Raw genomic sequence first — 11,935 nt, forward strand, 5'->3', positions numbered from 1 at the left:
CTGTTACCTGCACTGTGCTCACAGAAGTTTTGCTAACTGTCTTCAAGTTCAGGAGTCAAAGTGCACAGGAATATCACAAATGGAGTTTCACACACCTTACCCAGAGGGGAATACATCAAAAGCATCTATGTGATTTTAAGGTCATGCATGTCAAGTGGTGGAGATGTGCCTATTTCTACAGCCAGCAGTAGACACAGGACTAACAGCAAATACAGTATTTGGCCACTTTGCCATATATTAGCAGCCCTAGATGGGGAATGAAGATGAAAGGATGCCAAAGCTGACTCAGATGTGCTTGACAGTAGTGCAGCTACACACAGCACACGTGGCAGAGTTTAGAAGCTTTGCACAGTAGCTTTCCATCTTGAGCTGTACATTGGCAAAGTGCTATGCTGGAGGTAATTAACCAGTAAAAGTCAAAACCACCTTGAGGATTAAAAATTATCCTGTTTTCCTTCATGGAAGGTAGAATAATTTTCCTTCCTGCCCAGCCTCTTCTGGCTCTTATCCGCAGCTGGATAAGCTGGAAGTAGTCTTTGCTGCAAGTGCCCTGGGTTCAACTCAAGGTGCTCTGAGCTGCCTGCATCTGACCATTTTGAGACATAGTTTTCAGCAGCCTTCTGTATCTTAGACAGAAATGAAAATTACCAGATAGATGACAGCCAAGCACAGATGATGGAACACTTCTCTCTGCTTGGAAGGTCTGGAACTGCAGGCCTTTTGGAGTTATTTCTGAGTGCATATTGGAAGGAGGGGGAGCAGGTGGAAGTCTGGTCTGGCAGGATTATTAAGTTGAGCTGTGAAATCATGTCTGTTTTGGTCTGGTGTCTAGATGCCTATCTGGGAGTCTGAATGTCCTTGAAGAGACAGAAGCTGGCCATGGTGTGCGAGTGGCATGTCCTAATTTCACCACAGCAGTTCAGGGCATCAGTCTCCGTAGCCCAATTGCTCTCTAATTACTTATACAATGAGTAAGAGCTTCCAGACATCCTGCTGAGGAAGACTGAGAAAGAAACTTATGCTTTACACCTACCAGTTAGGCTACTGATTTATGATCATCTGAACTGGTTGCCCTAAATCAACTTCTGACAAAGTGAAAGATGATAAACCTCCCAAGCAAAGCTTCAATCAAAACCAGCACATCCCCACTCAGTGCAATGAGCTGGTGTTGTCCAAAAAAAAAAAAAAAAAGTATTTGTTGTCAAAAAATATGATCCCTTTTTTTCAGGAAGGATATAAACAGGCTCTGGCCCAGACCCATGGCTTGTGCTGCTCAGAGCTTCATGGTCAGTGTCTTTTGTTTGCACCCCTTCACGAATTATGTTGCTCAAACCATTCAAACAATAACATGCATTTAAAGTATTAATTACACAGGATTAATACAATTTTGATTCGGCTTCTTTATAATTTTTGACATAATGTAAACACAGCAAGTGATAACATGTACTGGAAAACAAATCATGTTTCTTAAGTGAAACACAAGCAGCTATGAGGAAATGCACATCACTCTGGTTTCACCTGGCATCCTTACTTCTTTTACCAGTAGTGTTAAGCAAATTGTCTTTCAAATGTCATCATGATCAATATGGCACGAAAGGCTGGCTCCTCCAATGTGGATGTGTCCATTTTTGGAACAAGCAGCAAATCTATATGATGGCCATGTTCTAAATCACAGCAAGTGAACCTGGAGAACAGGACTAAATGTTTTTCTGGATTTTTCACACAGGGAACCAAATTAACTCTATTGGTTTGTGCTGTGTAACAGAGGCAGAACTGCAAGTATTTGCTTTTTCTCATTGCTACAATAGATATGTAAATGGCTTCAAAACTCAGAGTGTCCTTCATTTTCTTCTTGTAACACTTTTGCCCCATCTCCACTGGGCCTTATGTGGCATCTCATCTCACCACCGCAGTGACTCTGTTTCTGTAAGATCTACTGAGACACCAGTGAGATTCAGTGTTTAATAGCAAGAGGGGTAAGACTCACATCTCTCCAGCACCCTCAAATTAAAAAGGCTGGATCTGACCAAACAAACCCCAGACTGCCTATGGATTCCAAATGGTTCCTTCCGGTGATTGTATTGGGCTCTTTTCCACTATGGGACATCTCTACTGGTACTATTGGAAGTTTGTAGGGAAGAACATTCCCTTCCTGTTATTTTTCACATGGATGGGCCACTGCATTGGGCGACCAGTCGGATGTATTTTCTCCTGTGGAAGAGACAAATATATTGAGCCCTGAACTTGGAGACATACTGCCCATCTCTCTGAACTACGTTGTGATAAGAGATTTTGAGGGATTATTCTGCTTGTAGGCAAATATGGGCATGGGCAAAAAACAACTGCAAGTGAGGGAGGAGAGCACTAGAGGCCTGGTGACCATTGTTCAGTGGTGATGCGAGACCCTTTACATTTTGCTTGGGCAGCCTGGGAGCTGTCCAACTTCCAGTAATTCTTTGCTTCGTTTCATACTGTGTGGGGTTCAGCTGTACCTACACCAGCTGAGCTGAGTTTGCAGCTCAAGAATAGTTCAGGGTCAATTTTATTCCTGTGTATGCCAGGACTGACCATTGTTCTCTGCTGCTTACACAGGGATCAGTTTGGAAACCTTGACAGAAAATAGCTGGCTGTTGGTAAAAACAAACAAACAAAATAATTTCAAAACAAAATCTGCAAAAATGGATGATTTGTTAGGAAATCAGGGATGTGGGATCATGCCCTGTACATATATATATATATATATATATATATATATATATATATATATATATATATATATATATATATACAGGTATGCATGTGGAAGGTGTTTGCATTTCATGCAATGACCACAGTACACCATCACCAAATCTAGAGAGACTGGGGACTCAGATTAAGGAGCTACCAGTTGCATTGAAGTAGATGGGAAAAAATGCAGGATCCCATAAATGTTCCCATTGAAAGAAACACTGCTGCAGGAGCTGAACCTCTGTTAGGGGAATGGTGAAACCATTTGAGAGAAAGACCTTAAAAACACAAAACTGCAGGCAAAGCTTCCCATCTTCTTAGAGTTCACAAGCCAACCAACATTAAGACACAGTGATATGAGGACCTAGATTCCATTTACTCCTCTGTTCATGGAGCTACCAGTTAAATTTCCTTTATATCACACTTAGTGTTAGGAATACCATATCAAAATTAATAATTTACTCCTAGTTAGACTGTATGATTGTTCTCACAATGCAGTACTTCAAGTAAAAATGCACTTCTTTTACTTTTGGAAGATTTTAATTGCAGCAACTGCTTCCTATACAGCATCACTTGTCACTTTGAGAAGCCTGTTGCATTGTGGTGTAAAGGAAGCTCACTGCTGATGGTGTTTCATATTTCTGAACATCAGTTAGGGCGTTTGAATACACCCTAATCTCCTCTACTTGCTGTACTTTTCCACACACTGCTGTTTTGAATTGCTGGGCATAGTATAGCTAGTTGCCTTACTACCACCATCACTGGATTTGCTTCTCCTGGTTTAATGCTCCTGTTGCGGTTTAATCCCAGCCAGCAGCTGAGCACCACGCAGCCACTCAATCACTGCCTGTCCCCCACCTTGCAGTGAAGAAGGGAAACGGGAAAAAAAAAATAAATTAAAACTCATAGGTTGAGATAAGAGCAGTTTAATAAGTTAAAAAAAAAAATCTAGTAATAATATTTATAATAATGACAATACTAATAATTTTAATTAGAGTGGCAGGAATCCAAAAGAAACAAGCAATGCACAATACAATTTCTCACCACTCATTGACTGATACCCAGCCCACATCAGAGCAGCAATTAGCATCTCCTGGCCAACTCCTCTCAATTTATATACTGGGAATGATGTTCTGTGGTATGGAATATACCTTTGGCTAGTTCAGATCAGCTGTCCTGGCCATGCTCCCTCCCAGTTTCTTGTGCACCTGTTCACTGGCATGGGAAACTGTCTTGGCTTAGGGTAAGCACAACTTAGCAACAATAAAAATATCAGTGTGTTATCAACACTCATTTTATACTACATTCAAAATGCAGTACTGTACCAGATACTAAAAAAAAATTAACTATCCCAGCCAAAACCAGGGCAGATGTCTCAATCTCCCACAATCCTGTTAAGTGATATTCTTAACTTTCTTTTTAGTTACTTTTTTTGTCAGCGCTTATTCTGTTAATAGTGTTTGGACATGACAGAATTACCCTGAAAAGATATTCAGAGGAACAGCATCATCATCAATATTCCTTGTGAAATTTGGATGAGTTTCTTAGAAATAGTCACCTGGCACATGTATTTTAAGCATAGGGATTTTCTTTTACAGAGATGTCCTATAATTGTTACCTCTTTCTTTCCAGTAATATCACTGGGGTACATTTCCAAGCATCCTTTTAGAAACTTTTTTCCAGTAGTGATTTTATAGAAGTGCCTCTTGCACAGACTGTGTTCTGTTTGAGGGCAATAACAAGGATGCAATGATATTTGCAAGTGTCTTATGTCTTAAAAAACCACCATAAACATAACAAATTAAATATTTCAAGAAGCCTGGTTCCCTAATTCAATGTCTGTAGTATTTCCAATTCTCATCCTATCCAAATCCTATATTTGAAGAGGTGTAGAATTGGGAAAGGTCTTTGCTTCAGACCCTAATCATTATGAAGTCTTTCAGTGTAACAGCTTTTGCTTGAAGTGTTTGTCCTCTCATACTTAGCATGTCTGGGACACAAGGACAGAAAGTGACTTGCAAAGAAAGAAATCAAAAAAAGAGAGAAAAGAGCCAAAGCGTCATAAAAGTCATGGTTTGTGTTGACATTTTGAATGATACCTTCTTAGTTGTTTGTTTTTTCTATGTTCACATTCCACTGAAATTCGAATGAATGTAGTTTGCATGAAAAATAATTCTTGAGAAGGGAACTGTATATTGTGTAACTCACTAACAGCAACACACCTTTTAGAATCAATAGTGAGTGCTCCAGGATTGAAGGAAGTACTTAAGTTAACCATGACTACTGAACATTTAAATCTGAATGATTAGGAGTCTATAATGCATTTGCTGGAGAATTCTCCTCTTTCATCTAAAGGAACAAATTTCAAAATTTATTTATGGACTGTCCATGCAGTGAGATGTAGCATACATAAATACTTGCTCACAAGAACAATTAGTATGGGAATAAAATTGTGGTACAGATTTTACTTCTTTAACTCAAATGGATAAATAAGTTACATGTTTGAACTTTATTCCCATGGCTTTGGGATCTTTTGTTTATTTAAGGTGTTCAATTCTGCATCAACAGAATTACAATTCAACTAGTTTGCTTACATGCAGTTAATGTATGAGAAAGGGCTGTCAAATGTTCACCAGAATGATAAACAAAAAATTGATTTTTTTTTCTGAGTAAATTTTTCTGAACTTCTGTATTTTGTTTCTGTTGTTTCCCTCTTTTTTTTTTTTTTTTTTTTTCCCACTACCTGCTGTTCAAACTATCTCAGATCACATGTTCTAGTTGATGTTATTTTGATATGTGTTTGCTTTAGGGGTACCATGTCGGTACTTTGATTATGCAGCTTGGCTCCCTACTGAAGGAGAGAGATGGGCTCTGCAGAAAGAAACTGTTGCTTTGATATGGTCCCTGGAGGGGCCCGTCTCTTGGCATTTTCTACAGAGGGAGCCTCTGGAAATGAGCCTGCTAACTCTGCCACTTCAAAATACTCTGAAAAATGTTGCCTGCCACTGCCCCAGTGACCTAACTAGCTTTTTGATTATTTTGATTTATTTTTCCATTCATAATCCAGAGTGTCTATCACCAGTTCTGACATATCCCTTATTATCTGCCTCCCATCCTTCTTTGTAATTGCTACTGCGAAATCCCCTGTGCTCCCTCAATCCTTTCATCTCCACCCCCATCTCTCCACATTAAGAAACTTTCTCTTCCTCCTTGCTCTCACACTTCTGCAAGAATGCCCTTCTTTTTGGACCCACAGTCTCATGAGGCATTTCCCCCAAAACTGCTGTTTCCTATCCACTTAATTATTTCAATTTTTTAATGTCTATAGGAACTGACTGCCTTGCCTCTCTTTTAAACACCTTTTTGATTGTCTTCAGTTCTACTTTACTCTCTGGCAAGGCTGCCCATGCTGAGATCACACAGATGCATACATTGCTTGGAAATGTTTGAAAGCAGTTATGCATATTTACACCAGCTCTATGTGTTTAATAGCTTTGTTTGTCAGACATCCTCAAAGCAACATCCATCACCAAAAGTTGATAAGGAAGGAGGTTTTTCCCTCAGGTCCAACCATCTGCATCTCTTGACTTTGGCTTGGTTTGTTTCTTCTGTTTTCCTCTATAATGTGAGATTTGTTACACCTATTTCTGATGCTATCTGGGCATTTCAAATAGCAAATCCCTGTTTCTTTCTGGAGAACGGAAACACTGCCAGTATCCTTGGCCTCTCCCAAGATGCTGATGGGACACACTGTAGGTTTTTTGGCCTCTTGCATGGCAGACCAAACTCCACGGCAGGAGGATTTCATTAATCTAGGCACACTAAGACTCTTAAAATTAATGTCTGTTGCTTTAGTGTATTGTTATCCAGTGTTAGCACGTGTTCAAATAGACTAGTGAGTGGGGTTTGATGAAAATGTGGATTTGGGGCTAAGGCAATGGGGAAGAAACAATAACTTTAACATGCTTTTTTAAACAGGCAAAAAAATTTGTATTGATCTAGCATCATAAAGCCTCCACAGCTTCTGCACAGTCAGGTTAATACCACATGATAATGTTAACAGTTTGCAAACTTGGTGAATGATGTGATGCACAAGGAAGTGCAGCAGTAAATGGCAGTCGAGAAGAAGCATTTTGGCTGCAGCTGGATTTAAGGGACTCCATCTCTTGGTAGAGAAGATGCTCTGTATCTGTACAGTACCATTAGCTGATCATCATTTGAAAGGGGCTCATTTCATCTCACATCAAAAGAGATGCTGGAGGGCACCCTGCAAGTGAACTTGTACCGGCTATGAACACCAGGTGAAGTATAGCCCTCTGTGCAGCCAGTAGCTATAGCCAGAGAGGTGAACTGCACCCCTGTGGTAAGTGCTTGCCCAGTTCAAGCTACCAGGACTTCATCTGCTTCAGCATCTTTTGGGTTTTCTCTCTTACTTGGAGGTTGAGGCTCATTTCCTTTTCTTTTATTACTCAAGTATCGGTCTCCACCTACACATCTTTTATACAGGGATCTATTATTTCAGTTCTTTCAATGGCTCCTATTTGATTTGATCATAAATTAGACCCAGAAATCAGTATTAAAAGCAGTAGCAGTGTCCAAAAACTTACTTAAATTTATGGTAGGAAGGGACAGCCTTATCTTTTTTTCTTAGTGTTAGCAACATCTCTACAGTTACAGCATCAAAAAATAAAATAAAATAAAATAAAATAAAATAAAATAAAATGAAATAAAATGAAATAAAATAAAATAAAATAAAATAAAATAAAATAAAATAAAATAAAATAAAATAAAATAAAATAAAATAAAATAAAATAAAATAAAATAAAATAAAATAAAATAAAATAAAATAAAATTTTTTGGTGGTTTTTTGGTTGGTTGATTGGTTGGTTGACTGGTTGGTAGATTGGTATGGTTTGATTTTTTGGTGTTTTGTTGGGGTTTTTTTTCTGTTTTATATAGACCAATATTGGAAATTTCTCATACATACCTGTAATCTAGCAGCTGATACCAGCAGCTTATGACACAGTGGAAATGCCAGGTAGGGCTGCTTTGCCTCTTGATGTTGTGTAAGTTCTTCCACTTTTCTAAGTTACCCACAAATATTTCACTCAACAGTCAAATATTTCACCCAACACATCAAAATTGGACTGCTTCCTAGCAGATTCAACTTAAGGGTCTGTATGTTTAATTTTTTTTTTCTTACAGTACACTGCAGAGCTGAGATTATTAGGCCTTTTCTTTGGTGTTTCAGCTTTTGTACACTACGTCTCTTGGATCTATGAGATCAGGAACGGATAAGGAAGTACTAACTCTATTGGAACCTGAAAGCAAAGTTACAGCTGCATGAATACTATGACAGTTGAAGCTTCAATTAAGAAAAAAAAAAAAAAAGCAGCAAATTAATTAGCCAAAACATCAAACCTACATACCTAACTTTCAATGCATGAATGAGATGGATGCAGAGATATGAAGAACAGTACCAATTGCTTTGTACATTACCTTCTATTCAATGCCAGGAACATGCCATTCCTTTCAGTGAGCCTGGCCTTATTTTGCCCTGAATGGCGTGCTGTAAACAGACTGTTAGTAGTCCCAGACACATGACAGACAGCCATGAAATCCAAATGGTTTCTTTCAAATCCAAGTGCCTGTCATTTTAATGGTGAGTGTGAAATGCAGGGGAGCATTCACATCTCTTTGGAGAACAAGACTTCATCCCTCCTTTTGATTTTTCTTTCCATGCGCCATGATTCTTCTGTGAATCCTCCTTCTGCTGCTTCCATTACTGTTGCCTTCAACAATGCTGTAGCCAGTTCTGCTTCTGCTGCTGTGGCAGAGCAGTAGATGTGGAACAACAGCAGTAGCCACCACAACAAACCTCTCCTCTCCAGGGGCTGTCTGTACACATGTGGTCTGTGGGGAAATCAGACCCTTTCTCTTTCTAACACAAATAATTTCTAAGACTTTCTTCTCCACCAAAAAAAAAAAAAACCAAAAAAAGCCCAAAAACAAAACAACAAAAAAAAACCCAAAAAAAACCCCAAACCAAACCAACAACAATAACAATAAAAACACCAAAAAAAAAAATCCAAACCAAAACAAAAATACCAAACAAAAAACAGAAAGCCAAAGCCCAAAAAAACCCCAGGTGTGGGTTCCTAGTGGGCAGAAAACTAGCATGAATTGTGGCAAAATTGTGCCAGGGATTGTATTGATGATCTATTGGTGTGGACAGTCCCTGTGCTCTGGTGCTGTTCAGTTTACTTCAAGAGATGGAGCTAGTACAGCCCACTGATTTCAGCTCTGCAGCAGGATCCTGACTTGAAATAGATGAGTCACTGGCCTAGGTGTGTCAAGGGTTGAAACAGGTTGTCAGGGCCCCTTCCTGTGAGGAAAGTCCCTAAATTTATGATATTGTAGACAGAAAATCTGGGATCTAAATTCCAGCCCCTTCTTCCAGCCCTGTCTGATCAGCAAACCTAAGGGTTTCCCCTTCTCCCAATGAAATTCTCTCCATGACTCAGCTAGCATTGACCTGGAGTTGCATTATTTGCAGAATCTCTATGCTTCAGGCATATTAGAAAAAATGTGGCCAAACAGTTCCACCACACTGCAGAACAGGATTCCAGTATCTTGTCTGCTTTGATTTTGAAGTGCTCTCAACAACATCCTACATAATCTTGTGGGGTTTTCTGCCGCAAGGCAAGGCAAAATGCCAACTAGAAGCTGAGGAGGAAACTGGCAGTGAAAATATGTCATTGTGTTACATAGGACTCATCTTACTTTGCAGACAAATTTAAAAATGATAAATCTGTTTGCTTCAGTTGAAAGAATACACCAAACTGCATGATACACTTGTATAACCTGCCTTCAACTCATGCCAGCTTCTCCCTACAGGATTTTGAAGAGCTCCTGTGATGCAGTAGTTTACAGCCACATCCACCCCAGCCCCTGCATGCCACCTGTGTGGTGACTCAAGATAGGCAAAGAGAAAGACTTCTGAGCTCACAACCAGCTCAAATAACTGTTTAGTGTCTTTAATATTGATTGAGCAACCTAGCTTTGGGCACCCAAGATTGGAAGCTGGTAGGTCTAATTCACAGTTGTTTCTGCTCATCTATTATCTTCTTATATAATGGAGGAGACATAGGAATCTCAGACCTGTTTCAGGAGTGATGATGGATTAGAGTCAGGAACTGGTGGCTGTAGCCCACACTGGGTGTTTGAAGAAGTCAGATCTCAATTGGTGACTACTTTGGTAGACATGCATACACAATTTTACAAAGGTTTCCTCTACTTGCCTCTACAGGTATTACTACCAATAAGCAATTACTCTTCAGAAGGCCATCTACTTTTAATGTTTAATGACTGTAGTATACATTTCTGAAGTAGATTTGCTGGCAGGGACCATCAGATAATTACATGGTTCTGGAGCTGGGGCCTGCCCAGAGATGGGAAAACCTCATCTCTTACTGGAAAAGTAAAAGAATAAGTCCTGAGGCTTGAGGCATTGCAGTCAGAGGGGAGTGTATGTAGTAAAGATATTGTTAACATAGCTGAAGCTCATATAAAAGTGGGGAAGGGCCCTTCTGGGTCACCGAACCTTGCCAGCTGGGGCACCAGACCTACTGTCCTGGCCATACTGGTATTGATATCTGGGCTATTAGCCTGAGGCTCACTCAGATGTAACTGCAAGTGCAGTATTCAGTGCTGGCTGACACGCAATCCATGAGTAGCTCCCGCAACCAGAAACTCTCAGGAAAATCACCAGCTGCAGGTCTACCCTATCTTAATCTTCTGAGAAACTGCCAATTTACAAACACAAAACAAGCATTTTTAGCCTTTTAAAAACTTCCTCTAAAGTATTTTATTTTTGCTGATGATGACTTCTGCAACAGCCAGAGCACACCTGAGCTCTTCTCCCCGTTACTTTACATGAATGGTAGATTTTGCTCATTTCCTTGGGTGATTTTGTAGCGCATGCATCCCATGAAGTTCTACAGCTCTGCTATAGATGATGCTATTCATAATGGAAAAAAGGATCTTGTAGACTGTTTTCCACAGTAGGTAGGAGACATCGTAAGTGAATTTACTAACCAATTCTGGAGAGTTATTTGTGCTTTTAAATAGTTCCATATTGTTGCTTAAGTGCTTGTGGATCTAGACCTCGCAATATGCTTTTGTCTGCACTTTCTATGGAGATATACGGCCTTTAAATGACTTAAGCCAACCTTTTCAAACTTAAATGCCTAATTAGTTATTCTCTTCCTATCTAATGTAAACACCATAAGTCTTTTCTATTCCTACAACAGAAGAACGAGGTTTAAAGCTGTCTCAGTAGCGCTGACTCCACAGGCGCTGAAGCAAGCACGTTCCCCTACTTGTCCAGATGACTATCACGTTAATGGCTTACTGCCCGTAGGCAACTTTTCTAGATGCACCTGGAAGTGTTTAACCTGTTGGGTCTGTTCGAAGCTGTGGGTCCCTACGTGCTCCTAATCGTGAACTTCAGCCGCGCTCCAATCCACCTGTACGTCTTTCCGTCCGAGCAGCCTGCAAGCCTGGTCTCCGGAATGGCCGTGAGCTGCCTGCAGCAGGCAGGACGGGCGGCCTCGGCAGGGCCGAGTTCTCCAGCTGGGCAAGCCGCAGCCCCGGAGGGCAGCGCGGCTCCGAGCTCTCCGTACTACACCCGCCCGCACCGGAGCTCCTGCCAGCCTCAGGCTCATCTCCCACCTCGCTCACGCGTCCCTCCCCTCCCGCAACTGCAGCCGCAGGCAGAGGCTCCCACAAGCCGTGGTATTGCAAGGAATGACCAGTCCCTAACCATTGTGCGAGGACTTGGGTTTGCGTGTACTTTGTCTGCGATGAGCATTTTTGTTTAAATTGCTGAGGTCTTGACAAAAATCACTACTAAGATCGGGGAGCTGGGCACAGGCCGTTTCGGGACGAGCCGTCAATGCTGTGCTGTGGGCTGCGCTCCGCCCCGCCATGCTTCCGCCATAGCACAAACTGCTCTTCCCTGCGCACCGTGGCAGCCTCCCCTGGTACCGAGGTGCCCCAGCCCGCCGCCTTACACCAGAATGCACAGACGACGGCCGAGCGGGGCTGCTCTGCCCACAGCTCGCAGGGAATCCCCGCTCGCTGCCAAGGCGAGACGGGGACGGCGTCCCCCGCCCCGGGCGCGGGTCCCGCTCGGCACCGCCCGCCC

Source organism: Taeniopygia guttata, chromosome 1A (assembly GCF_048771995.1).
Source record: "Taeniopygia guttata chromosome 1A, bTaeGut7.mat, whole genome shotgun sequence".
NCBI lineage: Eukaryota > Metazoa > Chordata > Aves > Passeriformes > Estrildidae > Taeniopygia > Taeniopygia guttata.